General features: G+C 54.3%; 11 non-coding genes across 11 annotated transcripts; all 11 read left to right on the forward strand.

Annotated features, from left to right (window-relative positions):
* Nucleotides 1-406: 406 nt before the first annotated feature.
* LOC130847670 (small nucleolar RNA SNORD115) lies at nucleotides 407-487 on the forward strand. The gene has a single exon (XR_009052416.1). It is a non-coding gene; the product is annotated as a small nucleolar RNA SNORD115 (small nucleolar RNA).
* Nucleotides 488-2,993: 2,506 nt separating this feature from the next.
* Nucleotides 2,994-3,074, forward strand: LOC130847671 (small nucleolar RNA SNORD115). The gene has a single exon (XR_009052417.1). It is a non-coding gene; the product is annotated as a small nucleolar RNA SNORD115 (small nucleolar RNA).
* A 2,506-nt stretch (nucleotides 3,075-5,580) lies between these two features.
* LOC130847672 (small nucleolar RNA SNORD115) lies at nucleotides 5,581-5,661 on the forward strand. Its single transcript, XR_009052418.1, has one exon. It is a non-coding gene; the product is annotated as a small nucleolar RNA SNORD115 (small nucleolar RNA).
* A 2,506-nt stretch (nucleotides 5,662-8,167) lies between these two features.
* On the forward strand, nucleotides 8,168-8,248 carry LOC130847674 (small nucleolar RNA SNORD115). The gene has a single exon (XR_009052419.1). It is a non-coding gene; the product is annotated as a small nucleolar RNA SNORD115 (small nucleolar RNA).
* Nucleotides 8,249-10,754: 2,506 nt separating this feature from the next.
* Nucleotides 10,755-10,835, forward strand: LOC130847676 (small nucleolar RNA SNORD115). Its single transcript, XR_009052421.1, has one exon. It is a non-coding gene; the product is annotated as a small nucleolar RNA SNORD115 (small nucleolar RNA).
* A 2,506-nt stretch (nucleotides 10,836-13,341) lies between these two features.
* LOC130847677 (small nucleolar RNA SNORD115) lies at nucleotides 13,342-13,422 on the forward strand. Its single transcript, XR_009052422.1, has one exon. It is a non-coding gene; the product is annotated as a small nucleolar RNA SNORD115 (small nucleolar RNA).
* Nucleotides 13,423-15,928: 2,506 nt separating this feature from the next.
* On the forward strand, nucleotides 15,929-16,009 carry LOC130847678 (small nucleolar RNA SNORD115). Its single transcript, XR_009052423.1, has one exon. It is a non-coding gene; the product is annotated as a small nucleolar RNA SNORD115 (small nucleolar RNA).
* A 2,506-nt stretch (nucleotides 16,010-18,515) lies between these two features.
* Nucleotides 18,516-18,596, forward strand: LOC130847679 (small nucleolar RNA SNORD115). The gene has a single exon (XR_009052424.1). It is a non-coding gene; the product is annotated as a small nucleolar RNA SNORD115 (small nucleolar RNA).
* A 2,506-nt stretch (nucleotides 18,597-21,102) lies between these two features.
* Nucleotides 21,103-21,183, forward strand: LOC130847680 (small nucleolar RNA SNORD115). Its single transcript, XR_009052425.1, has one exon. It is a non-coding gene; the product is annotated as a small nucleolar RNA SNORD115 (small nucleolar RNA).
* A 2,506-nt stretch (nucleotides 21,184-23,689) lies between these two features.
* LOC130847682 (small nucleolar RNA SNORD115) lies at nucleotides 23,690-23,770 on the forward strand. Its single transcript, XR_009052426.1, has one exon. It is a non-coding gene; the product is annotated as a small nucleolar RNA SNORD115 (small nucleolar RNA).
* Nucleotides 23,771-26,276: 2,506 nt separating this feature from the next.
* On the forward strand, nucleotides 26,277-26,357 carry LOC130847683 (small nucleolar RNA SNORD115). The gene has a single exon (XR_009052427.1). It is a non-coding gene; the product is annotated as a small nucleolar RNA SNORD115 (small nucleolar RNA).
* The last annotated feature ends 839 nt before the right edge of the window (nucleotides 26,358-27,196 follow it).

The raw sequence follows: 27,196 nt of genomic DNA on the forward strand, positions 1-27,196 counted from the left end.
GAGGCAGGAAGGAAGCTATGTAGGGAGCTGTTTGTATGCGTTTCAGCTATGTGTTCCTGTCTCTGCGTGGAGGTACATTTGGGCCCTATGTTCCTGGATGTATTGCTGCAGGTATTTCTTGTAGCATCATTCGATGCATGAGCGTGTGGCACACACGTGCCCCAATGCATCTAGCATGGAGTTGGAGTTCTCACAGCTGTCCTTCTCACCTCTTGGCAGCCATCGTCCCCAGAGAAATGAAGATCTGTGTTTGGCCTATGTTCCCTAGGGCAATCACCATGAGCCTTGGCCCAGCACGTGGATTCGACAGAATGGCACATCCCTTCAGGCATCCTTCTTTCCAGGAAGCATCTGAGGTAAGCCTTCACATGTGGCAGGGCGCAGGTGAGTGAGGAGGGCCTCAGTTGGGTCGATGATGAGAACTCATATGGTCCTGAAGAGAGCTGATGACCAAAAAATCATGCTCAATAGGATTACGCTGAGGCCTAACAGAGGGATCCAGGGGCAGGATGGCCTGCATTTTTGGTCCATTGCAGAGCCCTGGGTGTGGGTGTGGTTGTGGGTTTGGGTGTGGGTGTTGGAGCAGCCTCTCGCTCGAGGAAATCCCTTGAGACTCCTCCCAGTGTAGATGGCTTCCACATATCCAAGATGTGTTGCCACCTTTGGTTTTCTATCCTGCTCCATAGTGCCAGGGCCCACATGTTCTGAAGCCATGGGTGGAGTCTTTCCTTAAGCCTTTCTGCTTTGAATTTTGTGTTTCAGGCCAAGCCTTGGAATGGACTCACCACAGCCAGAATGTTCCGCAGTGAGTGGCTCTTTTGGTTGCTACTGATAGGCCCCAGAGAATTTTGAACTATGGGCTGGCCGCCCTCACAGCAGGCAGTACAGGGTAGTCTTTTGGCAACCTCCTGCCTACCAAGGAGGAATGTCTGCTGCTGCCCCAAATTTATGGGCTCACATCTGGTGCACTCACATGCCTTCATTAGAGCTGTATTCTAGTCAGAGAGCACATCGAGGCAGTGTTTTCTTCCTTGGCCCCAGGCGGAACATCTCTAGAGACCTCTGTGCACCTAGCGCCAGAGTATGATCACCCACTGAGGGAATGGTCCCTTGTGGTGTGTGCTTTATGGCTTCCCAAAACCTGTCAGTAGGGAAGGCTCATGCCCCCTGCCTAGAGATGGTGAGAGGCAGGCAGGAGCCCATCCTCAGGTGCTTGGAGGCAGGATGCTGCTGGTTATTTCAAGGGCTGGAAGCCATGCCGTGGTCTTCAATGGGGTTGTGCCAGGACTCTGTGAGGGATCATGGTGCTTTGTTGGAGCCACTTGATCCGAATGGGGCCTCTGATGGGGTCTGCATGCATACACAGGACCATAGCTTCTCCTGGGTTGGTCGTCCTCTCCGGAAGCCACTGGTTTGTCAGAGAGCCCCCTCCAGAGGAGAAAAGGCTTCTGGGTGTCCATTCCCCCATGAAGGCTTTGCAGAGCCCTTGGGCATCCCGTTATCATGTCCATCGTGAGGCCCTGTTGACCTGAAGGGGAGGGGTGGTCCCGGGATGTGGGCTGAGGAGGGCGTAGCTGCATGGCTGTTGTTTGGTGGCCTTGCACGGGCCACAGTAGGGAATGCTGCCACAGAAGAAATTGGCCCTGTTTGGGAATCTCTGTGGTCCCCAAGGAGGAATGCTTGACATGGCTCCCCATCCACCAGATTGGAATGCAGGCCTTGAAATTCAACTCGATTGACCTGAAGTGTAGTAAGACTGACCATGGAGGCACCATTTCATGACGTGTTGCCCTGGGGAGCAACCACGCAGATCTCTGTGCATGTCGAGGCAGAGCACGAGGATGGACTGAGCTTATGGTCAGTTGTGGGGTGTGCTTGAGTGACTTTCAAGAAGTGTTGGTTGGGAGGATGTGGGGCCAGGCCTGGAGGTGGGGAGAGGCAACAAGGGCCCTTCATCAGGGACTTGGCAGCTAGATGCTCTTGGCTCTTGTGAGAGCTGAAGGGCTGGTCCCTTGCTGGAATGGGGTTTCCCAGGTCTCTGTGAGGGATCATGGGCCCTCAGATAGGCCAGTTTACTCAGACAGGCCCTTTCATGGGTTCTGCATACAGATACAGGCCTGTGGCATCTCTTGGGCTGGCCTTCCTCTACGGGAGCCACTGCCTACCAAGAGAGCTCCCTCCAGCTCCTGTGAATGTCCCCTGTGTGGGACATAAAGGCCTCATTGTCTGGGTGTTGTGCACATGGACAAGCCGAGTGTGACATCGGCCAGCACACGCTTGCCCACACCAGGGTCGGGCCCAGAGGAATGTCTCCATTCCCCCCAGAAACACCCCCAGTGTTTTCCCCACCAAGCAGACCTGGTGCCAGGCCTTGTGCTGCCTGGAGGATCCATGAGGCTAGTCCTTCCCTGGGGAGACATATACGTACTGGTTATTTCATCTGCCCCTGACACAGTATTAAGGTACATAAGATGGCATTGATCCACCTGTCCACTCATGCCTTCATCTTTGTAAGTATGGATGGATGGAGGGAGTGAGCCAAGGACGAGGGTCAAAGGGGAGGGAGCTAGAGCATTCTGGAGGAAGGGAGGCAGGAAGGAAGCTATGTAGGGAGCTGTTTGTATGCGTTTCAGCTATGTGTTCCTGTCTCTGCGTGGAGGTACATTTGGGCCCTATGTTCCTGGATGTATTGCTGCAGGTATTTCTTGTAGCATCATTCGATGCATGAGCGTGTGGCACACACGTGCCCCAATGCATCTAGCATGGAGTTGGAGTTCTCACAGCTGTCCTTCTCACCTCTTGGCAGCCATCGTCCCCAGAGAAATGAAGATCTGTGTTTGGCCTATGTTCCCTAGGGCAATCACCATGAGCCTTGGCCCAGCACGTGGATTCGACAGAATGGCACATCCCTTCAGGCATCCTTCTTTCCAGGAAGCATCTGAGGTAAGCCTTCACATGTGGCAGGGCGCAGGTGAGTGAGGAGGGCCTCAGTTGGGTCGATGATGAGAACTCATATGGTCCTGAAGAGAGCTGATGACCAAAAAATCATGCTCAATAGGATTACGCTGAGGCCTAACAGAGGGATCCAGGGGCAGGATGGCCTGCATTTTTGGTCCATTGCAGAGCCCTGGGTGTGGGTGTGTGTGTGGGTTTGGGTGTGGGTGTTGGAGCAGCCTCTCGCTCGAGGAAATCCCTTGAGACTCCTCCCAGTGTAGATGGCTTCCACATATCCAAGATGTGTTGCCACCTTTGGTTTTCTATCCTGCTCCATAGTGCCAGGGCCCACATGTTCTGAAGCCATGGGTGGAGTCTTTCCTTAAGCCTTTCTGCTTTGAATTTTGTGTTTCAGGCCAAGCCTTGGAATGGACTCACCACAGCCAGAATGTTCCGCAGTGAGTGGCTCTTTTGGTTGCTACTGATAGGCCCCAGAGAATTTTGAACTATGGGCTGGCTGCGCTCACAGCAGGCAGTACAGGGTAGTCTTTTGGCAACCTCCTGCCTACCAAGGAGGAATGTCTGCTGCTGCCCCAAATTTATGGGCTCACATCTGGTGCACTCACATGCCTTCATTAGAGCTGTATTCTAGTCAGAGAGCACATCGAGGCAGTGTTTTCTTCCTTGGCCCCAGGCGGAACATCTCTAGAGACCTCTGTGCACCTAGCGCCAGAGTATGATCACCCACTGAGGGAATGGTCCCTTGTGGTGTGTGCTTTATGGCTTCCCAAAACCTGTCAGTAGGGAAGGCTCATGCCCCCTGCCTAGAGATGGTGAGAGGCAGGCAGGAGCCCATCCTCAGGTGCTTGGAGGCAGGATGCTGCTGGTTATTTCAAGGGCTGGAAGCCATGCCGTGGTCTTCAATGGGGTTGTGCCAGGACTCTGTGAGGGATCATGGTGCTTTGTTGGAGCCACTTGATCCGAATGGGGCCTCTGATGGGGTCTGCATGCATACACACGACCATAGCTTCTCCTGGGTTGGTCGTCCTCTCCGGAAGTCACTGGTTTGTCAGAGAGCCCCCTCCAGAGGAGAAAAGGCTTCTGGGTGTCCATTCCCCCATGAAGGCTTTGCAGAGCCCTTGGGCATCCCGTTATCATGTCCATCGTGAGGCCCTGTTGACCTGAAGGGGAGGGGTGGTCCCGGGATGTGGGCTGAGGAGGGCGTAGCTGCATGGCTGTTGTTTGGTGGCCTTGCACGGGCCACAGTAGGGAATGCTGCCACAGAAGAAATTGGCCCTGTTTGGGAATCTCTGTGGTCCCCAAGGAGGAATGCTTGACATGGCTCCCCATCCACCAGATTGGAATGCAGGCCTTGAAATTCAACTCGATTGACCTGAAGTGTAGTAAGACTGACCATGGAGGCACCATTTCATGACGTGTTGCCCTGGGGAGCAACCACGCAGATCTCTGTGCATGTCGAGGCAGAGCACGAGGATGGACTGAGCTTATGGTCAGTTGTGGGGTGTGCTTGAGTGACTTCCAAGAAGTGTTGGTTGGGAGGATGTGGGGCCAGGCCTGGAGGTGGTGAGAGGCAACAAGGACCCTTGATCAGGGACTTGGCAGCTAGATGCTCTTGGCTCTTGTGAGAGCTGAAGGGCTGGTCCCTTGCTGGAATGGGGTTTCCCAGGTCTCTGTGAGGGATCATGGGCCCTCAGATAGGCCAGTTTACTCAGACAGGCCCTTTCATGGGTTCTGCATACAGATACAGGCCTGTGGCATCTCTTGGGCTGGCCTTCCTCTACGGGAGCCACTGCCTACCAAGAGAGCTCCCTCCAGCTCCTGTGAATGTCCCCTGTGTGGGACATAAAGGCCTCATTGTCTGGGTGTTGTGCACATGGACAAGCCGAGTGTGACATCGGCCAGCACACGCTTGCCCACACCAGGGTCGGGCCCAGAGGAATGTCTCCATTCCCCCCAGAAACACCCCCAGTGTTTTCCCCACCAAGCAGACCTGGTGCCAGGCCTTGTGCTGCCTGGAGGATCCATGAGGCTAGTCCTTCCCTGGGGAGACATATACGTACTGGTTATTTCATCTGCCCCTGACACAGTATTAAGGTACATAAGATGGCATTGATCCACCTGTCCACTCATGCCTTCATCTTTGTAAGTATGGATGGATGGAGGGAGTGAGCCAAGGACGAGGGTCAAAGGGGAGGGAGCTAGAGCATTCTGGAGGAAGGGAGGCAGGAAGGAAGCTATGTAGGGAGCTGTTTGTATGCGTTTCAGCTATGTGTTCCTGTCTCTGCGTGGAGGTACATTTGGGCCCTATGTTCCTGGATGTATTGCTGCAGGTATTTCTTGTAGCATCATTCGATGCATGAGCGTGTGGCACACACGTGCCCCAATGCATCTAGCATGGAGTTGGAGTTCTCACAGCTGTCCTTCTCACCTCTTGGCAGCCATCGTCCCCAGAGAAATGAAGATCTGTGTTTGGCCTATGTTCCCTAGGGCAATCACCATGAGCCTTGGCCCAGCACGTGGATTCGACAGAATGGCACATCCCTTCAGGCATCCTTCTTTCCAGGAAGCATCTGAGGTAAGCCTTCACATGTGGCAGGGCGCAGGTGAGTGAGGAGGGCCTCAGTTGGGTCGATGATGAGAACTCATATGGTCCTGAAGAGAGCTGATGACCAAAAAATCATGCTCAATAGGATTACGCTGAGGCCTAACAGAGGGATCCAGGGGCAGGATGGCCTGCATTTTTGGTCCATTGCAGAGCCCTGGGTGTGGGTGTGTGTGTGGGTTTGGGTGTGGGTGTTGGAGCAGCCTCTCGCTCGAGGAAATCCCTTGAGACTCCTCCCAGTGTAGATGGCTTCCACATATCCAAGATGTGTTGCCACCTTTGGTTTTCTATCCTGCTCCATAGTGCCAGGGCCCACATGTTCTGAAGCCATGGGTGGAGTCTTTCCTTAAGCCTTTCTGCTTTGAATTTTGTGTTTCAGGCCAAGCCTTGGAATGGACTCACCACAGCCAGAATGTTCCGCAGTGAGTGGCTCTTTTGGTTGCTACTGATAGGCCCCAGAGAATTTTGAACTATGGGCTGGCCGCCCTCACAGCAGGCAGTACAGGGTAGTCTTTTGGCAACCTCCTGCCTACCAAGGAGGAATGTCTGCTGCTGCCCCAAATTTATGGGCTCACATCTGGTGCACTCACATGCCTTCATTAGAGCTGTATTCTAGTCAGAGAGCACACCGAGGCAGTGTTTTCTTCCTTGGCCCCAGGCGGAACATCTCTAGAGACCTCTGTGCACCTAGCGCCAGAGTATGATCACCCACTGAGGGAATGGTCCCTTGTGGTGTGTGCTTTATGGCTTCCCAAAACCTGTCAGTAGGGAAGGCTCATGCCCCCTGCCTAGAGATGGTGAGAGGCAGGCAGGAGCCCATCCTCAGGTGCTTGGAGGCAGGATGCTGCTGGTTATTTCAAGGGCTGGAAGCCATGCCGTGGTCTTCAATGGGGTTGTGCCAGGACTCTGTGAGGGATCATGGTGCTTTGTTGGAGCCACTTGATCCGAATGGGGCCTCTGATGGGGTCTGCATGCATACACAGGACCATAGCTTCTCCTGGGTTGGTCGTCCTCTCCGGAAGCCACTGGTTTGTCAGAGAGCCCCCTCCAGAGGAGAAAAGGCTTCTGGGTGTCCATTCCCCCATGAAGGCTTTGCAGAGCCCTTGGGCATCCCGTTATCATGTCCATCGTGAGGCCCTGTTGACCTGAAGGGGAGGGGTGGTCCCGGGATGTGGGCTGAGGAGGGCGTAGCTGCATGGCTGTTGTTTGGTGGCCTTGCACGGGCCACAGTAGGGAATGCTGCCACAGAAGAAATTGGCCCTGTTTGGGAATCTCTGTGGTCCCCAAGGAGGAATGCTTGACATGGCTCCCCATCCACCAGATTGGAATGCAGGCCTTGAAATTCAACTCGATTGACCTGAAGTGTAGTAAGACTGACCATGGAGGCACCATTTCATGACGTGTTGCCCTGGGGAGCAACCACGCAGATCTCTGTGCATGTCGAGGCAGAGCACGAGGATGGACTGAGCTTATGGTCAGTTGTGGGGTGTGCTTGAGTGACTTCCAAGAAGTGTTGGTTGGGAGGATGTGGGGCCAGGCCTGGAGGTGGGGAGAGGCAACAAGGACCCTTGATCAGGGACTTGGCAGCTAGATGCTCTTGGCTCTTGTGAGAGCTGAAGGGCTGGTCCCTTGCTGGAATGGGGTTTCCCAGGTCTCTGTGAGGGATCATGGGCCCTCAGATAGGCCAGTTTACTCAGACAGGCCCTTTCATGGGTTCTGCATACAGATACAGGCCTGTGGCATCTCTTGGGCTGGCCTTCCTCTACGGGAGCCACTGCCTACCAAGAGAGCTCCCTCCAGCTCCTGTGAATGTCCACTGTGTGGGACATAAAGGCCTCATTGTCTGGGTGTTGTGCACATGGACAAGCCGAGTGTGACATCGGCCAGCACACGCTTGCCCACACCAGGGTCGGGCCCAGAGGAATGTCTCCATTCCCCCCAGAAACACCCCCAGTGTTTTCCCCACCAAGCAGACCTGGTGCCAGGCCTTGTGCTGCCTGGAGGATCCATGAGGCTAGTCCTTCCCTGGGGAGACATATACGTACTGGTTATTTCATCTGCCCCTGACACAGTATTAAGGTACATAAGATGGCATTGATCCACCTGTCCACTCATGCCTTCATCTTTGTAAGTATGGATGGATGGAGGGAGTGAGCCAAGGACGAGGGTCAAAGGGGAGGGAGCTAGAGCATTCTGGAGGAAGGGAGGCAGGAAGGAAGCTATGTAGGGAGCTGTTTGTATGCGTTTCAGCTATGTGTTCCTGTCTCTGCGTGGAGGTACATTTGGGCCCTATGTTCCTGGATGTATTGCTGCAGGTATTTCTTGTAGCATCATTCGATGCATGAGCGTGTGGCACACACGTGCCCCAATGCATCTAGCATGGAGTTGGAGTTCTCACAGCTGTCCTTCTCACCTCTTGGCAGCCATCGTCCCCAGAGAAATGAAGATCTGTGTTTGGCCTATGTTCCCTAGGGCAATCACCATGAGCCTTGGCCCAGCACGTGGATTCGACAGAATGGCACATCCCTTCAGGCATCCTTCTTTCCAGGAAGCATCTGAGGTAAGCCTTCACATGTGGCAGGGCGCAGGTGAGTGAGGAGGGCCTCAGTTGGGTCGATGATGAGAACTCATATGGTCCTGAAGAGAGCTGATGACCAAAAAATCATGCTCAATAGGATTACGCTGAGGCCTAACAGAGGGATCCAGGGGCAGGATGGCCTGCATTTTTGGTCCATTACAGAGCCCTGGGTGTGGGTGTGTGTGTGGGTTTGGGTGTGGGTGTTGGAGCAGCCTCTCGCTCGAGGAAATCCCTTGAGACTCCTCCCAGTGTAGATGGCTTCCACATATCCAAGATGTGTTGCCACCTTTGGTTTTCTATCCTGCTCCATAGTGCCAGGGCCCACATGTTCTGAAGCCATGGGTGGAGTCTTTCCTTAAGCCTTTCTGCTTTGAATTTTGTGTTTCAGGCCAAGCCTTGGAATGGACTCACCACAGCCAGAATGTTCCGCAGTGAGTGGCTCTTTTGGTTGCTACTGATAGGCCCCAGAGAATTTTGAACTATGGGCTGGCCGCCCTCACAGCAGGCAGTACAGGGTAGTCTTTTGGCAACCTCCTGCCTACCAAGGAGGAATGTCTGCTGCTGCCCCAAATTTATGGGCTCACATCTGGTGCACTCACATGCCTTCATTAGAGCTGTATTCTAGTCAGAGAGCACACCGAGGCAGTGTTTTCTTCCTTGGCCCCAGGCGGAACATCTCTAGAGACCTCTGTGCACCTAGCGCCAGAGTATGATCACCCACTGAGGGAATGGTCCCTTGTGGTGTGTGCTTTATGGCTTCCCAAAACCTGTCAGTAGGGAAGGCTCATGCCCCCTGCCTAGAGATGGTGAGAGGCAGGCAGGAGCCCATCCTCAGGTGCTTGGAGGCAGGATGCTGCTGGTTATTTCAAGGGCTGGAAGCCATGCCGTGGTCTTCAATGGGGTTGTGCCAGGACTCTGTGAGGGATCATGGTGCTTTGTTGGAGCCACTTGATCCGAATGGGGCCTCTGATGGGGTCTGCATGCATACACAGGACCATAGCTTCTCCTGGGTTGGTCGTCCTCTCCGGAAGCCACTGGTTTGTCAGAGAGCCCCCTCCAGAGGAGAAAAGGCTTCTGGGTGTCCATTCCCCCATGAAGGCTTTGCAGAGCCCTTGGGCATCCCGTTATCATGTCCATCGTGAGGCCCTGTTGACCTGAAGGGGAGGGGTGGTCCCGGGATGTGGGCTGAGGAGGGCGTAGCTGCATGGCTGTTGTTTGGTGGCCTTGCACGGGCCACAGTAGGGAATGCTGCCACAGAAGAAATTGGCCCTGTTTGGGAATCTCTGTGGTCCCCAAGGAGGAATGCTTGACATGGCTCCCCATCCACCAGATTGGAATGCAGGCCTTGAAATTCAACTCGATTGACCTGAAGTGTAGTAAGACTGACCATGGAGGCACCATTTCATGACGTGTTGCCCTGGGGAGCAACCACGCAGATCTCTGTGCATGTCGAGGCAGAGCACGAGGATGGACTGAGCTTATGGTCAGTTGTGGGGTGTGCTTGAGTGACTTCCAAGAAGTGTTGGTTGGGAGGATGTGGGGCCAGGCCTGGAGGTGGGGAGAGGCAACAAGGACCCTTGATCAGGGACTTGGCAGCTAGATGCTCTTGGCTCTTGTGAGAGCTGAAGGGCTGGTCCCTTGCTGGAATGGGGTTTCCCAGGTCTCTGTGAGGGATCATGGGCCCTCAGATAGGCCAGTTTACTCAGACAGGCCCTTTCATGGGTTCTGCATACAGATACAGGCCTGTGGCATCTCTTGGGCTGGCCTTCCTCTACGGGAGCCACTGCCTACCAAGAGAGCTCCCTCCAGCTCCTGTGAATGTCCACTGTGTGGGACATAAAGGCCTCATTGTCTGGGTGTTGTGCACATGGACAAGCCGAGTGTGACATCGGCCAGCACACGCTTGCCCACACCAGGGTCGGGCCCAGAGGAATGTCTCCATTCCCCCCAGAAACACCCCCAGTGTTTTCCCCACCAAGCAGACCTGGTGCCAGGCCTTGTGCTGCCTGGAGGATCCATGAGGCTAGTCCTTCCCTGGGGAGACATATACGTACTGGTTATTTCATCTGCCCCTGACACAGTATTAAGGTACATAAGATGGCATTGATCCACCTGTCCACTCATGCCTTCATCTTTGTAAGTATGGATGGATGGAGGGAGTGAGCCAAGGACGAGGGTCAAAGGGGAGGGAGCTAGAGCATTCTGGAGGAAGGGAGGCAGGAAGGAAGCTATGTAGGGAGCTGTTTGTATGCGTTTCAGCTATGTGTTCCTGTCTCTGCGTGGAGGTACATTTGGGCCCTATGTTCCTGGATGCATTGCTGCAGGTATTTCTTGTAGCATCATTCGATGCATGAGCGTGTGGCACACACGTGCCCCAATGCATCTAGCATGGAGTTGGAGTTCTCACAGCTGTCCTTCTCACCTCTTGGCAGCCATCGTCCCCAGAGAAATGAAGATCTGTGTTTGGCCTATGTTCCCTAGGGCAATCACCATGAGCCTTGGCCCAGCACGTGGATTCGACAGAATGGCACATCCCTTCAGGCATCCTTCTTTCCAGGAAGCATCTGAGGTAAGCCTTCACATGTGGCAGGGCGCAGGTGAGTGAGGAGGGCCTCAGTTGGGTCGATGATGAGAACTCATATGGTCCTGAAGAGAGCTGATGACCAAAAAATCATGCTCAATAGGATTACGCTGAGGCCTAACAGAGGGATCCAGGGGCAGGATGGCCTGCATTTTTGGTCCATTGCAGAGCCCTGGGTGTGGGTGTGTGTGTGGGTTTGGGTGTGGGTGTTGGAGCAGCCTCTCGCTCGAGGAAATCCCTTGAGACTCCTCCCAGTGTAGATGGCTTCCACATATCCAAGATGTGTTGCCACCTTTGGTTTTCTATCCTGCTCCATAGTGCCAGGGCCCACATGTTCTGAAGCCATGGGTGGAGTCTTTCCTTAAGCCTTTCTGCTTTGAATTTTGTGTTTCAGGCCAAGCCTTGGAATGGACTCACCACAGCCAGAATGTTCCGCAGTGAGTGGCTCTTTTGGTTGCTACTGATAGGCCCCAGAGAATTTTGAACTATGGGCTGGCCGCCCTCACAGCAGGCAGTACAGGGTAGTCTTTTGGCAACCTCCTGCCTACCAAGGAGGAATGTCTGCTGCTGCCCCAAATTTATGGGCTCACATCTGGTGCACTCACATGCCTTCATTAGAGCTGTATTCTAGTCAGAGAGCACATCGAGGCAGTGTTTTCTTCCTTGGCCCCAGGCGGAACATCTCTAGAGACCTCTGTGCACCTAGCGCCAGAGTATGATCACCCACTGAGGGAATGGTCCCTTGTGGTGTGTGCTTTATGGCTTCCCAAAACCTGTCAGTAGGGAAGGCTCATGCCCCCTGCCTAGAGATGGTGAGAGGCAGGCAGGAGCCCATCCTCAGGTGCTTGGAGGCAGGATGCTGCTGGTTATTTCAAGGGCTGGAAGCCATGCCGTGGTCTTCAATGGGGTTGTGCCAGGACTCTGTGAGGGATCATGGTGCTTTGTTGGAGCCACTTGATCCGAATGGGGCCTCTGATGGGGTCTGCATGCATACACAGGACCATAGCTTCTCCTGGGTTGGTCGTCCTCTCCGGAAGCCACTGGTTTGTCAGAGAGCCCCCTCCAGAGGAGAAAAGGCTTCTGGGTGTCCATTCCCCCATGAAGGCTTTGCAGAGCCCTTGGGCATCCCGTTATCATGTCCATCGTGAGGCCCTGTTGACCTGAAGGGGAGGGGTGGTCCCGGGATGTGGGCTGAGGAGGGCGTAGCTGCATGGCTGTTGTTTGGTGGCCTTGCACGGGCCACAGTAGGGAATGCTGCCACAGAAGAAATTGGCCCTGTTTGGGAATCTCTGTGGTCCCCAAGGAGGAATGCTTGACATGGCTCCCCATCCACCAGATTGGAATGCAGGCCTTGAAATTCAACTCGATTGACCTGAAGTGTAGTAAGACTGACCATGGAGGCACCATTTCATGACGTGTTGCCCTGGGGAGCAACCACGCAGATCTCTGTGCATGTCGAGGCAGAGCACGAGGATGGACTGAGCTTATGGTCAGTTGTGGGGTGTGCTTGAGTGACTTCCAAGAAGTGTTGGTTGGGAGGATGTGGGGCCAGGCCTGGAGGTGGGGAGAGGCAACAAGGACCCTTGATCAGGGACTTGGCAGCTAGATGCTCTTGGCTCTTGTGAGAGCTGAAGGGCTGGTCCCTTGCTGGAATGGGGTTTCCCAGGTCTCTGTGAGGGATCATGGGCCCTCAGATAGGCCAGTTTACTCAGACAGGCCCTTTCATGGGTTCTGCATACAGATACAGGCCTGTGGCATCTCTTGGGCTGGCCTTCCTCTACGGGAGCCACTGCCTACCAAGAGAGCTCCCTCCAGCTCCTGTGAATGTCCACTGTGTGGGACATAAAGGCCTCATTGTCTGGGTGTTGTGCACATGGACAAGCCGAGTGTGACATCGGCCAGCACACGCTTGCCCACACCAGGGTCGGGCCCAGAGGAATGTCTCCATTCCCCCCAGAAACACCCCCAGTGTTTTCCCCACCAAGCAGACCTGGTGCCAGGCCTTGTGCTGCCTGGAGGATCCATGAGGCTAGTCCTTCCCTGGGGAGACATATACGTACTGGTTATTTCATCTGCCCCTGACACAGTATTAAGGTACATAAGATGGCATTGATCCACCTGTCCACTCATGCCTTCATCTTTGTAAGTATGGATGGATGGAGGGAGTGAGCCAAGGACGAGGGTCAAAGGGGAGGGAGCTAGAGCATTCTGGAGGAAGGGAGGCAGGAAGGAAGCTATGTAGGGAGCTGTTTGTATGCGTTTCAGCTATGTGTTCCTGTCTCTGCGTGGAGGTACATTTGGGCCCTATGTTCCTGGATGTATTGCTGCAGGTATTTCTTGTAGCATCATTCGATGCATGAGCGTGTGGCACACACGTGCCCCAATGCATCTAGCATGGAGTTGGAGTTCTCACAGCTGTCCTTCTCACCTCTTGGCAGCCATCGTCCCCAGAGAAATGAAGATCTGTGTTTGGCCTATGTTCCCTAGGGCAATCACCATGAGCCTTGGCCCAGCACGTGGATTCGACAGAATGGCACATCCCTTCAGGCATCCTTCTTTCCAGGAAGCATCTGAGGTAAGCCTTCACATGTGGCAGGGCGCAGGTGAGTGAGGAGGGCCTCAGTTGGGTCGATGATGAGAACTCATATGGTCCTGAAGAGAGCTGATGACCAAAAAATCATGCTCAATAGGATTACGCTGAGGCCTAACAGAGGGATCCAGGGGCAGGATGGCCTGCATTTTTGGTCCATTGCAGAGCCCTGGGTGTGGGTGTGTGTGTGGGTTTGGGTGTGGGTGTTGGAGCAGCCTCTCGCTCGAGGAAATCCCTTGAGACTCCTCCCAGTGTAGATGGCTTCCACATATCCAAGATGTGTTGCCACCTTTGGTTTTCTATCCTGCTCCATAGTGCCAGGGCCCACATGTTCTGAAGCCATGGGTGGAGTCTTTCCTTAAGCCTTTCTGCTTTGAATTTTGTGTTTCAGGCCAAGCCTTGGAATGGACTCACCACAGCCAGAATGTTCCGCAGTGAGTGGCTCTTTTGGTTGCTACTGATAGGCCCCAGAGAATTTTGAACTATGGGCTGGCCGCCCTCACAGCAGGCAGTACAGGGTAGTCTTTTGGCAACCTCCTGCCTACCAAGGAGGAATGTCTGCTGCTGCCCCAAATTTATGGGCTCACATCTGGTGCACTCACATGCCTTCATTAGAGCTGTATTCTAGTCAGAGAGCACACCGAGGCAGTGTTTTCTTCCTTGGCCCCAGGCGGAACATCTCTAGAGACCTCTGTGCACCTAGCGCCAGAGTATGATCACCCACTGAGGGAATGGTCCCTTGTGGTGTGTGCTTTATGGCTTCCCAAAACCTGTCAGTAGGGAAGGCTCATGCCCCCTGCCTAGAGATGGTGAGAGGCAGGCAGGAGCCCATCCTCAGGTGCTTGGAGGCAGGATGCTGCTGGTTATTTCAAGGGCTGGAAGCCATGCCGTGGTCTTCAATGGGGTTGTGCCAGGACTCTGTGAGGGATCATGGTGCTTTGTTGGAGCCACTTGATCCGAATGGGGCCTCTGATGGGGTCTGCATGCATACACAGGACCATAGCTTCTCCTGGGTTGGTCGTCCTCTCCGGAAGCCACTGGTTTGTCAGAGAGCCCCCTCCAGAGGAGAAAAGGCTTCTGGGTGTCCATTCCCCCATGAAGGCTTTGCAGAGCCCTTGGGCATCCCGTTATCATGTCCATCGTGAGGCCCTGTTGACCTGAAGGGGAGGGGTGGTCCCGGGATGTGGGCTGAGGAGGGCGTAGCTGCATGGCTGTTGTTTGGTGGCCTTGCACGGGCCACAGTAGGGAATGCTGCCACAGAAGAAGTTGGCCCTGTTTGGGAATCTCTGTGGTCCCCAAGGAGGAATGCTTGACATGGCTCCCCATCCACCAGATTGGAATGCAGGCCTTGAAATTCAACTCGATTGACCTGAAGTGTAGTAAGACTGACCATGGAGGCACCATTTCATGACGTGTTGCCCTGGGGAGCAACCACGCATATCTCTGTGCATGTCGAGGCAGAGCACGAGGATGGACTGAGCTTATGGTCAGTTGTGGGGTGTGCTTGAGTGACTTCCAAGAAGTGTTGGTTGGGAGGATGTGGGGCCAGGCCTGGAGGTGGTGAGAGGCAACAAGGACCCTTGATCAGGGACTTGGCAGCTAGATGCTCTTGGCTCTTGTGAGAGCTGAAGGGCTGGTCCCTTGCTGGAATGGGGTTTCCCAGGTCTCTGTGAGGGATCATGGGCCCTCAGATAGGCCAGTTTACTCAGACAGGCCCTTTCATGGGTTCTGCATACAGATACAGGCCTGTGGCATCTCTTGGGCTGGCCTTCCTCTACGGGAGCCACTGCCTACCAAGAGAGCTCCCTCCAGCTCCTGTGAATGTCCACTGTGTGGGACATAAAGGCCTCATTGTCTGGGTGTTGTGCACATGGACAAGCCGAGTGTGACATCGGCCAGCACACGCTTGCCCACACCAGGGTCGGGCCCAGAGGAATGTCTCCATTCCCCCCAGAAACACCCCCAGTGTTTTCCCCACCAAGCAGACCTGGTGCCAGGCCTTGTGCTGCCTGGAGGATCCATGAGGCTAGTCCTTCCCTGGGGAGACATATACGTACTGGTTATTTCATCTGCCCCTGACACAGTATTAAGGTACATAAGATGGCATTGATCCACCTGTCCACTCATGCCTTCATCTTTGTAAGTATGGATGGATGGAGGGAGTGAGCCAAGGACGAGGGTCAAAGGGGAGGGAGCTAGAGCATTCTGGAGGAAGGGAGGCAGGAAGGAAGCTATGTAGGGAGCTGTTTGTATGCGTTTCAGCTATGTGTTCCTGTCTCTGCGTGGAGGTACATTTGGGCCCTATGTTCCTGGATGTATTGCTGCAGGTATTTCTTGTAGCATCATTCGATGCATGAGCGTGTGGCACACACGTGCCCCAATGCATCTAGCATGGAGTTGGAGTTCTCACAGCTGTCCTTCTCACCTCTTGGCAGCCATCGTCCCCAGAGAAATGAAGATCTGTGTTTGGCCTATGTTCCCTAGGGCAATCACCATGAGCCTTGGCCCAGCACGTGGATTCGACAGAATGGCACATCCCTTCAGGCATCCTTCTTTCCAGGAAGCATCTGAGGTAAGCCTTCACATGTGGCAGGGCGCAGGTGAGTGAGGAGGGCCTCAGTTGGGTCGATGATGAGAACTCATATGGTCCTGAAGAGAGCTGATGACCAAAAAATCATGCTCAATAGGATTACGCTGAGGCCTAACAGAGGGATCCAGGGGCAGGATGGCCTGCATTTTTGGTCCATTGCAGAGCCCTGGGTGTGGGTGTGTGTGTGGGTTTGGGTGTGGGTGTTGGAGCAGCCTCTCGCTCGAGGAAATCCCTTGAGACTCCTCCCAGTGTAGATGGCTTCCACATATCCAAGATGTGTTGCCACCTTTGGTTTTCTATCCTGCTCCATAGTGCCAGGGCCCACATGTTCTGAAGCCATGGGTGGAGTCTTTCCTTAAGCCTTTCTGCTTTGAATTTTGTGTTTCAGGCCAAGCCTTGGAATGGACTCACCACAGCCAGAATGTTCCGCAGTGAGTGGCTCTTTTGGTTGCTACTGATAGGCCCCAGAGAATTTTGAACTATGGGCTGGCCGCCCTCACAGCAGGCAGTACAGGGTAGTCTTTTGGCAACCTCCTGCCTACCAAGGAGGAATGTCTGCTGCTGCCCCAAATTTATGGGCTCACATCTGGTGCACTCACATGCCTTCATTAGAGCTGTATTCTAGTCAGAGAGCACACCGAGGCAGTGTTTTCTTCCTTGGCCCCAGGCGGAACATCTCTAGAGACCTCTGTGCACCTAGCGCCAGAGTATGATCACCCACTGAGGGAATGGTCCCTTGTGGTGTGTGCTTTATGGCTTCCCAAAACCTGTCAGTAGGGAAGGCTCATGCCCCCTGCCTAGAGATGGTGAGAGGCAGGCAGGAGCCCATCCTCAGGTGCTTGGAGGCAGGATGCTGCTGGTTATTTCAAGGGCTGGAAGCCATGCCGTGGTCTTCAATGGGGTTGTGCCAGGACTCTGTGAGGGATCATGGTGCTTTGTTGGAGCCACTTGATCCGAATGGGGCCTCTGATGGGGTCTGCATGCATACACAGGACCATAGCTTCTCCTGGGTTGGTCGTCCTCTCCGGAAGCCACTGGTTTGTCAGAGAGCCCCCTCCAGAGGAGAAAAGGCTTCTGGGTGTCCATTCCCCCATGAAGGCTTTGCAGAGCCCTTGGGCATCCCGTTATCATGTCCATCGTGAGGCCCTGTTGACCTGAAGGGGAGGGGTGGTCCCGGGATGTGGGCTGAGGAGGGCGTAGCTGCATGGCTGTTGTTTGGTGGCCTTGCACGGGCCACAGTAGGGAATGCTGCCACAGAAGAAGTTGGCCCTGTTTGGGAATCTCTGTGGTCCCCAAGGAGGAATGCTTGACATGGCTCCCCATCCACCAGATTGGAATGCAGGCCTTGAAATTCAACTCGATTGACCTGAAGTGTAGTAAGACTGACCATGGAGGCACCATTTCATGACGTGTTGCCCTGGGGAGCAACCACGCATATCTCTGTGCATGTCGAGGCAGAGCACGAGGATGGACTGAGCTTATGGTCAGTTGTGGGGTGTGCTTGAGTGACTTCCAAGAAGTGTTGGTTGGGAGGATGTGGGGCCAGGCCTGGAGGTGGTGAGAGGCAACAAGGACCCTTGATCAGGGACTTGGCAGCTAGATGCTCTTGGCTCTTGTGAGAGCTGAAGGGCTGGTCCCTTGCTGGAATGGGGTTTCCCAGGTCTCTGTGAGGGATCATGGGCCCTCAGATAGGCCAGTTTACTCAGACAGGCCCTTTCATGGGTTCTGCATACAGATACAGGCCTGTGGCATCTCTTGGGCTGGCCTTCCTCTACGGGAGCCACTGCCTACCAAGAGAGCTCCCTCCAGCTCCTGTGAATGTCCACTGTGTGGGACATAAAGGCCTCATTGTCTGGGTGTTGTGCACATGGACAAGCCGAGTGTGACATCGGCCAGCACACGCTTGCCCACACCAGGGTCGGGCCCAGAGGAATGTCTCCATTCCCCCCAGAAACACCCCCAGTGTTTTCCCCACCAAGCAGACCTGGTGCCAGGCCTTGTGCTGCCTGGAGGATCCATGAGGCTAGTCCTTCCCTGGGGAGACATATACGTACTGGTTATTTCATCTGCCCCTGACACAGTATTAAGGTACATAAGATGGCATTGATCCACCTGTCCACTCATGCCTTCATCTTTGTAAGTATGGATGGATGGAGGGAGTGAGCCAAGGACGAGGGTCAAAGGGGAGGGAGCTAGAGCATTCTGGAGGAAGGGAGGCAGGAAGGAAGCTATGTAGGGAGCTGTTTGTATGCGTTTCAGCTATGTGTTCCTGTCTCTGCGTGGAGGTACATTTGGGCCCTATGTTCCTGGATGTATTGCTGCAGGTATTTCTTGTAGCATCATTCGATGCATGAGCGTGTGGCACACACGTGCCCCAATGCATCTAGCATGGAGTTGGAGTTCTCACAGCTGTCCTTCTCACCTCTTGGCAGCCATCGTCCCCAGAGAAATGAAGATCTGTGTTTGGCCTATGTTCCCTAGGGCAATCACCATGAGCCTTGGCCCAGCACGTGGATTCGACAGAATGGCACATCCCTTCAGGCATCCTTCTTTCCAGGAAGCATCTGAGGTAAGCCTTCACATGTGGCAGGGCGCAGGTGAGTGAGGAGGGCCTCAGTTGGGTCGATGATGAGAACTCATATGGTCCTGAAGAGAGCTGATGACCAAAAAATCATGCTCAATAGGATTACGCTGAGGCCTAACAGAGGGATCCAGGGGCAGGATGGCCTGCATTGTTGGTCCATTGCAGAGCCCTGGGTGTGGGTGTGTGTGTGGGTTTGGGTGTGGGTGTTGGAGCAGCCTCTCGCTCGAGGAAATCCCTTGAGACTCCTCCCAGTGTAGATGGCTTCCACATATCCAAGATGTGTTGCCACCTTTGGTTTTCTATCCTGCTCCATAGTGCCAGGGCCCACATGTTCTGAAGCCATGGGTGGAGTCTTTCCTTAAGCCTTTCTGCTTTGAATTTTGTGTTTCAGGCCAAGCCTTGGAATGGACTCACCACAGCCAGAATGTTCCGCAGTGAGTGGCTCTTTTGGTTGCTACTGATAGGCCCCAGAGAATTTTGAACTATGGGCTGGCCGCCCTCACAGCAGGCAGTACAGGGTAGTCTTTTGGCAACCTCCTGCCTACCAAGGAGGAATGTCTGCTGCTGCCCCAAATTTATGGGCTCACATCTGGTGCACTCACATGCCTTCATTAGAGCTGTATTCTAGTCAGAGAGCACACCGAGGCAGTGTTTTCTTCCTTGGCCCCAGGCGGAACATCTCTAGAGACCTCTGTGCACCTAGCGCCAGAGTATGATCACCCACTGAGGGAATGGTCCCTTGTGGTGTGTGCTTTATGGCTTCCCAAAACCTGTCAGTAGGGAAGGCTCATGCCCCCTGCCTAGAGATGGTGAGAGGCAGGCAGGAGCCCATCCTCAGGTGCTTGGAGGCAGGATGCTGCTGGTTATTTCAAGGGCTGGAAGCCATGCCGTGGTCTTCAATGGGGTTGTGCCAGGACTCTGTGAGGGATCATGGTGCTTTGTTGGAGCCACTTGATCCGAATGGGGCCTCTGATGGGGTCTGCATGCATACACAGGACCATAGCTTCTCCTGGGTTGGTCGTCCTCTCCGGAAGCCACTGGTTTGTCAGAGAGCCCCCTCCAGAGGAGAAAAGGCTTCTGGGTGTCCATTCCCCCATGAAGGCTTTGCAGAGCCCTTGGGCATCCCGTTATCATGTCCATCGTGAGGCCCTGTTGACCTGAAGGGGAGGGGTGGTCCCGGGATGTGGGCTGAGGAGGGCGTAGCTGCATGGCTGTTGTTTGGTGGCCTTGCACGGGCCACAGTAGGGAATGCTGCCACAGAAGAAATTGGCCCTGTTTGGGAATCTCTGTGGTCCCCAAGGAGGAATGCTTGACATGGCTCCCCATCCACCAGATTGGAATGCAGGCCTTGAAATTCAACTCGATTGACCTGAAGTGTAGTAAGACTGACCATGGAGGCACCATTTCATGACGTGTTGCCCTGGGGAGCAACCACGCAGATCTCTGTGCATGTCGAGGCAGAGCACGAGGATGGACTGAGCTTATGGTCAGTTGTGGGGTGTGCTTGAGTGACTTCCAAGAAGTGTTGGTTGGGAGGATGTGGGGCCAGGCCTGGAGGTGGGGAGAGGCAACAAGGACCCTTGATCAGGGACTTGGCAGCTAGATGCTCTTGGCTCTTGTGAGAGCTGAAGGGCTGGTCCCTTGCTGGAATGGGGTTTCCCAGGTCTCTGTGAGGGATCATGGGCCCTCAGATAGGCCAGTTTACTCAGACAGGCCCTTTCATGGGTTCTGCATACAGATACAGGCCTGTGGCATCTCTTGGGCTGGCCTTCCTCTACGGGAGCCACTGCCTACCAAGAGAGCTCCCTCCAGCTCCTGTGAATGTCCACTGTGTGGGACATAAAGGCCTCATTGTCTGGGTGTTGTGCACATGGACAAGCCGAGTGTGACATCGGCCAGCACACGCTTGCCCACACCAGGGTCGGGCCCAGAGGAATGTCTCCATTCCCCCCAGAAACACCCCCAGTGTTTTCCCCACCAAGCAGACCTGGTGCCAGGCCTTGTGCTGCCTGGAGGATCCATGAGGCTAGTCCTTCCCTGGGGAGACATATACGTACTGGTTATTTCATCTGCCCCTGACACAGTATTAAGGTACATAAGATGGCATTGATCCACCTGTCCACTCATGCCTTCATCTTTGTAAGTATGGATGGATGGAGGGAGTGAGCCAAGGACGAGGGTCAAAGGGGAGGGAGCTAGAGCATTCTGGAGGAAGGGAGGCAGGAAGGAAGCTATGTAGGGAGCTGTTTGTATGCGTTTCAGCTATGTGTTCCTGTCTCTGCGTGGAGGTACATTTGGGCCCTATGTTCCTGGATGTATTGCTGCAGGTATTTCTTGTAGCATCATTCGATGCATGAGCGTGTGGCACACACGTGCCCCAATGCATCTAGCATGGAGTTGGAGTTCTCACAGCTGTCCTTCTCACCTCTTGGCAGCCATCGTCCCCAGAGAAATGAAGATCTGTGTTTGGCCTATGTTCCCTAGGGCAATCACCATGAGCCTTGGCCCAGCACGTGGATTCGACAGAATGGCACATCCCTTCAGGCATCCTTCTTTCCAGGAAGCATCTGAGGTAAGCCTTCACATGTGGCAGGGCGCAGGTGAGTGAGGAGGGCCTCAGTTGGGTCGATGATGAGAACTCATATGGTCCTGAAGAGAGCTGATGACCAAAAAATCATGCTCAATAGGATTACGCTGAGGCCTAACAGAGGGATCCAGGGGCAGGATGGCCTGCATTTTTGGTCCATTGCAGAGCCCTGGGTGTGGGTGTGTGTGTGGGTTTGGGTGTGGGTGTTGGAGCAGCCTCTCGCTCGAGGAAATCCCTTGAGACTCCTCCCAGTGTAGATGGCTTCCACATATCCAAGATGTGTTGCCACCTTTGGTTTTCTATCCTGCTCCATAGTGCCAGGGCCCACATGTTCTGAAGCCATGGGTGGAGTCTTTCCTTAAGCCTTTCTGCTTTGAATTTTGTGTTTCAGGCCAAGCCTTGGAATGGACTCACCACAGCCAGAATGTTCCGCAGTGAGTGGCTCTTTTGGTTGCTACTGATAGGCCCCAGAGAATTTTGAACTATGGGCTGGCCGCCCTCACAGCAGGCAGTACAGGGTAGTCTTTTGGCAACCTCCTGCCTACCAAGGAGGAATGTCTGCTGCTGCCCCAAATTTATGGGCTCACATCTGGTGCACTCACATGCCTTCATTAGAGCTGTATTCTAGTCAGAGAGCACACCGAGGCAGTGTTTTCTTCCTTGGCCCCAGGCGGAACATCTCTAGAGACCTCTGTGCACCTAGCACCAGAGTATGATCACCCACTGAGGGAATGGTCCCTTGTGGTGTGTGCTTTATGGCTTCCCAAAACCTGTCAGTAGGGAAGGCTCATGCCCCCTGCCTAGAGATGGTGAGAGGCAGGCAGGAGCCCATCCTCAGGTGCTTGGAGGCAGGATGCTGCTGGTTATTTCAAGGGCTGGAAGCCATGCCGTGGTCTTCAATGGGGTTGTGCCAGGACTCTGTGAGGGATCATGGTGCTTTGTTGGAGCCACTTGATCCGAATGGGGCCTCTGATGGGGTCTGCATGCATACACAGGACCATAGCTTCTCCTGGGTTGGTCGTCCTCTCCGGAAGCCACTGGTTTGTCAGAGAGCCCCCTCCAGAGGAGAAAAGGCTTCTGGGTGTCCATTCCCCAATGAAGGCTTTGCAGAGCCCTTGGGCATCCCGTTATCATGTCCATCGTGAGGCCCTGTTGACCTGAAGGGGAGGGGTGGTCCCGGGATGTGGGCTGAGGAGGGCGTAGCTGCATGGCTGTTGTTTGGTGGCCTTGCACGGGCCACAGTAGGGAATGCTGCCACAGAAGAAATTGGCCCTGTTTGGGAATCTCTGTGGTCCCCAAGGAGGAATGCTTGACATGGCTCCCCATCCACCAGATTGGAATGCAGGCCTTGAAATTCAACTCGATTGACCTGAAGTGTAGTAAGACTGACCATGGAGGCACCATTTCATGACGTGTTGCCCTGGGGAGCAACCACGCAGATCTCTGTGCATGTCGAGGCAGAGCACGAGGATGGACTGAGCTTATGGTCAGTTGTGGGGTGTGCTTGAGTGACTTCCAAGAAGTGTTGGTTGGGAGGATGTGGGGCCAGGCCTGGAGGTGGGGAGAGGCAACAAGGACCCTTGATCAGGGACTTGGCAGCTAGATGCTCTTGGCTCTTGTGAGAGCTGAAGGGCTGGTCCCTTGCTGGAATGGGGTTTCCCAGGTCTCTGTGAGGGATCATGGGCCCTCAGATAGGCCAGTTTACTCAGACAGGCCCTTTCATGGGTTCTGCATACAGATACAGGCCTGTGGCATCTCTTGGGCTGGCCTTCCTCTACGGGAGCCACTGCCTACCAAGAGAGCTCCCTCCAGCTCCTGTGAATGTCCACTGTGTGGGACATAAAGGCCTCATTGTCTGGGTGTTGTGCACATGGACAAGCCGAGTGTGACATCGGCCAGCACACGCTTGCCCACACCAGGGTCGGGCCCAGAGGAATGTCTCCATTCCCCCCAGAAACACCCCCAGTGTTTTCCCCACCAAGCAGACCTGGTGCCAGGCCTTGTGCTGCCTGGAGGATCCATGAGGCTAGTCCTTCCCTGGGGAGACATATACGTACTGGTTATTTCATCTGCCCCTGACACAGTATTAAGGTACATAAGATGGCATTGATCCACCTGTCCACTCATGCCTTCATCTTTGTAAGTATGGATGGATGGAGGGAGTGAGCCAAGGACGAGGGTCAAAGGGGAGGGAGCTAGAGCATTCTGGAGGAAGGGAGGCAGGAAGGAAGCTATGTAGGGAGCTGTTTGTATGCGTTTCAGCTATGTGTTCCTGTCTCTGCGTGGAGGTACATTTGGGCCCTATGTTCCTGGATGTATTGCTGCAGGTATTTCTTGTAGCATCATTCGATGCATGAGCGTGTGGCACACACGTGCCCCAATGCATCTAGCATGGAGTTGGAGTTCTCACAGCTGTCCTTCTCACCTCTTGGCAGCCATCGTCCCCAGAGAAATGAAGATCTGTGTTTGGCCTATGTTCCCTAGGGCAATCACCATGAGCCTTGGCCCAGCACGTGGATTCGACAGAATGGCACATCCCTTCAGGCATCCTTCTTTCCAGGAAGCATCTGAGGTAAGCCTTCACATGTGGCAGGGCGCAGGTGAGTGAGGAGGGCCTCAGTTGGGTCGATGATGAGAACTCATATGGTCCTGAAGAGAGCTGATGACCAAAAAATCATGCTCAATAGGATTACGCTGAGGCCTAACAGAGGGATCCAGGGGCAGGATGGCCTGCATTTTTGGTCCATTGCAGAGCCCTGGGTGTGGGTGTGTGTGTGGGTTTGGGTGTGGGTGTTGGAGCAGCCTCTCGCTCGAGGAAATCCCTTGAGACTCCTCCCAGTGTAGATGGCTTCCACATATCCAAGATGTGTTGCCACCTTTGGTTTTCTATCCTGCTCCATAGTGCCAGGGCCCACATGTTCTGAAGCCATGGGTGGAGTCTTTCCTTAAGCCTTTCTGCTTTGAATTTTGTGTTTCAGGCCAAGCCTTGGAATGGACTCACCACAGCCAGAATGTTCCGCAGTGAGTGGCTCTTTTGGTTGCTACTGATAGGCCCCAGAGAATTTTGAACTATGGGCTGGCCGCCCTCACAGCAGGCAGTACAGGGTAGTCTTTTGGCAACCTCCTGCCTACCAAGGAGGAATGTCTGCTGCTGCCCCAAATTTATGGGCTCACATCTGGTGCACTCACATGCCTTCATTAGAGCTGTATTCTAGTCAGAGAGCACATCGAGGCAGTGTTTTCTTCCTTGGCCCCAGGCGGAACATCTCTAGAGACCTCTGTGCACCTAGCGCCAGAGTATGATCACCCACTGAGGGAATGGTCCCTTGTGGTGTGTGCTTTATGGCTTCCCAAAACCTGTCAGTAGGGAAGGCTCATGCCCCCTGCCTAGAGATGGTGAGAGGCAGGCAGGAGCCCATCCTCAGGTGCTTGGAGGCAGGATGCTGCTGGTTATTTCAAGGGCTGGAAGCCATGCCGTGGTCTTCAATGGGATTGTGCCAGGACTCTGTGAGGGATCATGGTGCTTTGTTGGAGCCACTTGATCCGAATGGGGCCTCTGATGGGGTCTGCATGCATACACAGGACCATAGCTTCTCCTGGGTTGGTCGTCCTCTCCGGAAGCCACTGGTTTGTCAGAGAGCCCCCTCCAGAGGAGAAAAGGCTTCTGGGTGTCCATTCCCCCATGAAGGCTTTGCAGAGCCCTTGGGCATCCCGTTATCATGTCCATCGTGAGGCCCTGTTGACCTGAAGGGGAGGGGTGGTCCCGGGATGTGGGCTGAGGAGGGCGTAGCTGCATGGCTGTTGTTTGGTGGCCTTGCACGGGCCACAGTAGGGAATGCTGCCACAGAAGAAATTGGCCCTGTTTGGGAATCTCTGTGGTCCCCAAGGAGGAATGCTTGACATGGCTCCCCATCCACCAGATTGGAATGCAGGCCTTGAAATTCAACTCGATTGACCTGAAGTGTAGTAAGACTGACCATGGAGGCACCATTTCATGACGTGTTGCCCTGGGGAGCAACCACGCAGATCTCTGTGCATGTCGAGGCAGAGCACGAGGATGGACTGAGCTTATGGTCAGTTGTGGGGTGTGCTTGAGTGACTTCCAAGAAGTGTTGGTTGGGAGGATGTGGGGCCAGGCCTGGAGGTGGTGAGAGGCAACAAGGACCCTTCATCAGGGACTTGGCAGCTAGATGCTCTTGGCTCTTGTGAGAGCTGAAGGGCTGGTCCCTTGCTGGAATGGGGTTTCCCAGGTCTCTGTGAGGGATCATGGGCCCTCAGATAGGCCAGTTTACTCAGACAGGCCCTTTCATGGGTTCTGCATACAGATACAGGCCTGTGGCATCTCTTGGGCTGGCCTTCCTCTACGGGAGCCACTGCCTACCAAGAGAGCTCCCTCCAGCTCCTGTGAATGTCCACTGTGTGGGACATAAAGGCCTCATTGTCTGGGTGTTGTGCACATGGACAAGCCGAGTGTGACATCGGCCAGCACACGCTTGCCCACACCAGGGTCGGGCCCAGAGGAATGTCTCCATTCCCCCCAGAAACACCCCCAGTGTTTTCCCCACCAAGCAGACCTGGTGCCAGGCCTTGTGCTGCCTGGAGGATCCATGAGGCTAGTCCTTCCCTGGGGAGACATATACGTACTGGTTATTTCATCTGCCCCTGACACAGTATTAAGGTACATAAGATGGCATTGATCCACCTGTCCACTCATGCCTTCATCTTTGTAAGTATGGATGGATGGAGGGAGTGAGCCAAGGACGAGGGTCAAAGGGGAGGGAGCTAGAGCATTCTGGAGGAAGGGAGGCAGGAAGGAAGCTATGTAGGGAGCTGTTTGTATGCGTTTCAGCTATGTGTTCCTGTCTCTGCGTGGAGGTACATTTGGGCCCTATGTTCCTGGATGTATTGCTGCAGGTATTTCTTGTAGCATCATTCGATGCATGAGCGTGTGGCACACACGTGCCCCAATGCATCTAGCATGGAGTTGGAGTTCTCACAGCTGTCCTTCTCACCTCTTGGCAGCCATCGTCCCCAGAGAAATGAAGATCTGTGTTTGGCCTATGTTCCCTAGGGCAATCACCATGAGCCTTGGCCCAGCACGTGGATTCGACAGAATGGCACATCCCTTCAGGCATCCTTCTTTCCAGGAAGCATCTGAGGTAAGCCTTCACATGTGGCAGGGCGCAGGTGAGTGAGGAGGGCCTCAGTTGGGTCGATGATGAGAACTCATATGGTCCTGAAGAGAGCTGATGACCAAAAAATCATGCTCAATAGGATTACGCTGAGGCCTAACAGAGGGATCCAGGGGCAGGATGGCCTGCATTTTTGGTCCATTGCAGAGCCCTGGGTGTGGGTGTGTGTGTGGGTTTGGGTGTGGGTGTTGGAGCAGCCTCTCGCTCGAGGAAATCCCTTGAGACTCCTCCCAGTGTAGATGGCTTCCACATATCCAAGATGTGTTGCCACCTTTGGTTTTCTATCCTGCTCCATAGTGCCAGGGCCCACATGTTCTGAAGCCATGGGTGGAGTCTTTCCTTAAGCCTTTCTGCTTTGAATTTTGTGTTTCAGGCCAAGCCTTGGAATGGACTCACCACAGCCAGAATGTTCCGCAGTGAGTGGCTCTTTTGGTTGCTACTGATAGGCCCCAGAGAATTTTGAACTATGGGCTGGCCGCCCTCACAGCAGGCAGTACAGGGTAGTCTTTTGGCAACCTCCTGCCTACCAAGGAGGAATGTCTGCTGCTGCCCCAAATTTATGGGCTCACATCTGGTGCACTCACATGCCTTCATTAGAGCTGTATTCTAGTCAGAGAGCACACCGAGGCAGTGTTTTCTTCCTTGGCCCCAGGCGGAACATCTCTAGAGACCTCTGTGCACCTAGCACCAGAGTATGATCACCCACTGAGGGAATGGTCCCTTGTGGTGTGTGCTTTATGGCTTCCCAAAACCTGTCAGTAGGGAAGGCTCATGCCCCCTGCCTAGAGATGGTGAGAGGCAGGCAGGAGCCCATCCTCAGGTGCTTGGAGGCAGGATGCTGCTGGTTATTTCAAGGGCTGGAAGCCATGCCGTGGTCTTCAATGGGGTTGTGCCAGGACTCTGTGAGGGATCATGGTGCTTTGTTGGAGCCACTTGA

Source organism: Hippopotamus amphibius, chromosome 2, assembly GCF_030028045.1.
Source record: "Hippopotamus amphibius kiboko isolate mHipAmp2 chromosome 2, mHipAmp2.hap2, whole genome shotgun sequence".
In the NCBI taxonomy this organism is placed as follows: Eukaryota; Metazoa; Chordata; class Mammalia; order Artiodactyla; family Hippopotamidae; genus Hippopotamus; species Hippopotamus amphibius.